Consider the following 3,400-nt stretch of genomic DNA (forward strand, 5'->3'; position numbering starts at 1 on the left):
ATATATATATATATATATATAGTGGCCAAAAGAACTCCTCCTTAGTTATTTTTAGGAATTCTGGATGCATATTTCATCTTCTCTCATGTTGTTTTAGGAGCAAAATTGCATGTAAAAAGAATCCCATGGAACAAACAATCATGAATGCATGACTACATTAAGTCAATGTGCATTCTTGGTTTAAAAAAAAAAACAGAGAATATTCACTCCTATATCTTTGAGATACAGGAAAGCCCCAGTGAACACAAAAAAATATCAAAAGATGAAGCGTGTATAATCTTAGATTAATATCTGCTCAGTTTTCAGAGCTGATCATCAGGGAGGGGAGATACTTAACAAATAGTAACTGTTTTTAAATGTCAGAAAATCCCACTTTGTATATCAGTAGAGCAATCTGACATTCTCTACCAAATCTCAGAGGGTCCAGATAACTCAGGAAAGCCACACTCAAAACTTTTTATTTTAGATTTTACCTAGGGAGTGAACACACATTGCCTCTATCTCTATGTTTTATCATAAAGGGGCTACAGCAAGCTCTTCATTTGATAGAGAGCATTTCCCTGTAGGAATTGTTACAGAAGAGAGTGGAGAGGCTAATAGAGAGGGAGGAAGAGGCAAGGTCAGGTACAGATGGATGAAAAAGTGGGAGACTGATAAAAGTTAGATTCCATACTTGCCAGCCTAATTCTGGTCACCTGACACGCCACTACATGCCCAGGTCACAGCACAGATCTACAAATATGAAAGGTCAAGGCAGCATGTCCACCCCCAAACCCACCAGTCTTATAGAAGCGTTCTCCTCTGAGAATTACCTAGATTAAAGCCAGGGCACAGAATTTAAAAGAACAATTGTGAACTTTACCAAAGAACTTAAAGGTGTTTAAAGATGACACAGAAAAAATGCTAGATCAATGAACCTAAAAAAGGATAATGATAAATGCCTGAATGATACCCAAGAAGATACAAATATGCCTATGGCTGAAGGAAACAGATTATTCAGGGTTTGAAAACTGAACTCAGTAAGGAGATAAAAATATTGAAGGAGAGCTCAAGGTGAAATGAAGAACAAGTTGGAAAGCTCGGTAACCCTATTAGAAAACTCGGAGGGAAAGGCTCATGGGTAAAATGGATCAAGTGGACTGTCAGGATTTGAAGATGAATGGAGCACTCAAAGAAAATGAAATTTGAGAGAGAGAGATAGAGGGAAAAAAACTCTAAAGAAACATGCAACAACTTTGGGATATCGTGAAAAGACCGAATCTTCAAAGTATAGGTACGAACGAAGGGAAACGATCCCAGATCAATGGAAGAGACCGGCTCCTTAACCAGGATCATAGGAGAAAACATCCAGCACATAAGGAGTGCAAACCCAAAGATGGGCGCAGAAGAGACAGGCCCTGCAAAGAAATTCTCTGTGGCATACTTTAGTCAAAATACTAAATCTACAGAACAAAAGGAAAGCTCTTTGAACGCAGCAGGAGAAAATCCTCACATAGTGTCACATACAAAGGGAATCCCACCAGAATGACAGCTATTTCCCAACAGAAATTTCAGTAGCCAGAAGAACCTAGAGCAATGAGCTTCAGGTTCTAATTGAACACGGATACCAGCCTAGGCCAGTCCACCCAGAAAGCCTATCTGCCAAAGCTGAGAGAGGAAGAAAAGCTTTCTATGATATAAACAGCCTAAAAGAAATGGCGTCCACCCAACCAGTCCTACGGAGAACACTGGACGAGCTACCTCAGGTGGAAGAGAAGAATACAGAAAGACTATAGGAAGAAAATAATCGAGACTATAATTACTGAAATACAAAACAGGGCTGAGAACACCAGTGGAAACAGCAGCTACCGGAGGAGAGCCGCCAACACACACCTTCAAGTAATTAAGGTTAAATATTAATGGTGACAACACCCCAATCAAAAGACATGATTTTGCTGAATGAACTAAAACAAATTCCATCTGTCCACTGCTTACAAAAGACTCATTTTGCCTTCAAAAATAAGAGTCAGCTTTAAGCAAAAGGGTGGAAAGAATTATTGCAGGCAACTGGATCCAGGAAGCCTGCAGTTGTCACTAGCACTGTATCAGGAGGAAAAAAAAAAAAAAGACCTTAAACCGAAACAAATCCAAAGAGATAAATAAGGAGACTTTATTCTAACCAAGGTGACAATTAACCAAGAAAATGTCACAATCCTAAACATGCAGGCACCATCCCTGGCACACCCGGTTTTATAAAACCAAAACGACCTCAATACAATTGGGCTTAAACTTAAATGCATGGGCTAACTCCAACTCAGTAACAGTAGGTGATTTCCATACCTCAACGTCTCCAACAGATGGATCATACAGATATAAGATAAGCAGAGACCTCAGAATGAACTGACACCATACATCAAATGGATCTGAGAGATGTGTACAGAAAAAATCCACACAAACACCAAAGAATATAAGTCTACACCAAAGCATCTCTAAATGAGGCCACTCATTTGAGTGCATGCACACACACACACACACACACACACACACACAAATCTTAATTCAGAAATAATTCAAAAGTAATTAAATACCTGCATATATCCTTTCTAACCCAAATATAATAATACTTAAAATCAATACTAAATGAATTTCTCATAACTACACAAATTCAGGAAAATTAAATAACACAATACTGAATGATGGATGAATGGGTCAAAAAGAAACCAACAAAAAAAATTTCCTGTAATTAAATGAATATGAAAACACAACACACACATACACAAACATGCACATGCACACACATACACTCACTCCTTTGGAACACATTAAAAGCACTACTAAGATTCTACATTAAAATACCAGAAAAAGCACAGATGAATGACTTAATGATGTATGCAAGAATTTGCAAAAACAAAACAAAACAAACCCAAACCCAAACCCACACCCAGTAGACAGACAGCAAGGAATAATTAAAAAAGAAAAAGAAAACAGAAAAAAAAAGAAAGAAAGAAACCACAGAAGTGAAATTAATGAAATAGAAATGGAGAAAACACTAGAAAGAGTCAATGAATCTAACAGGCAGTCCTTGAAAAGATAAACAACATCAACAAACTCTTGACCCGATTAACCAAAAGAACGAGAGAACTGGCCCAAATTAATAGAATCAGAGAGGGACATGGAAATGTGACAACAGACACCAAAGAGATTCAGAATATTATAAGGGGGGTATTTAAAAGTGTATACTTTATTAAATCAGATCCAACTCAAACAGCTCAGGTCTAAAGGGATTCACAGCAGAATTCTACCAGACTTTCAACTATTTGCAATTAATTCTTCTTAAATTACTCCCAAAGGAGGAACAAAGAGGAGGAAGGAGGAAGAGCAGAGGGAGGAAGGAAGGAAGGAAGGAAGGAAGGAAAGAAGG

Source organism: Mastomys coucha, unplaced genomic scaffold (genome assembly GCF_008632895.1).
Source record: "Mastomys coucha isolate ucsf_1 unplaced genomic scaffold, UCSF_Mcou_1 pScaffold14, whole genome shotgun sequence".
In the NCBI taxonomy this organism is placed as follows: domain Eukaryota; kingdom Metazoa; phylum Chordata; class Mammalia; order Rodentia; family Muridae; genus Mastomys; species Mastomys coucha.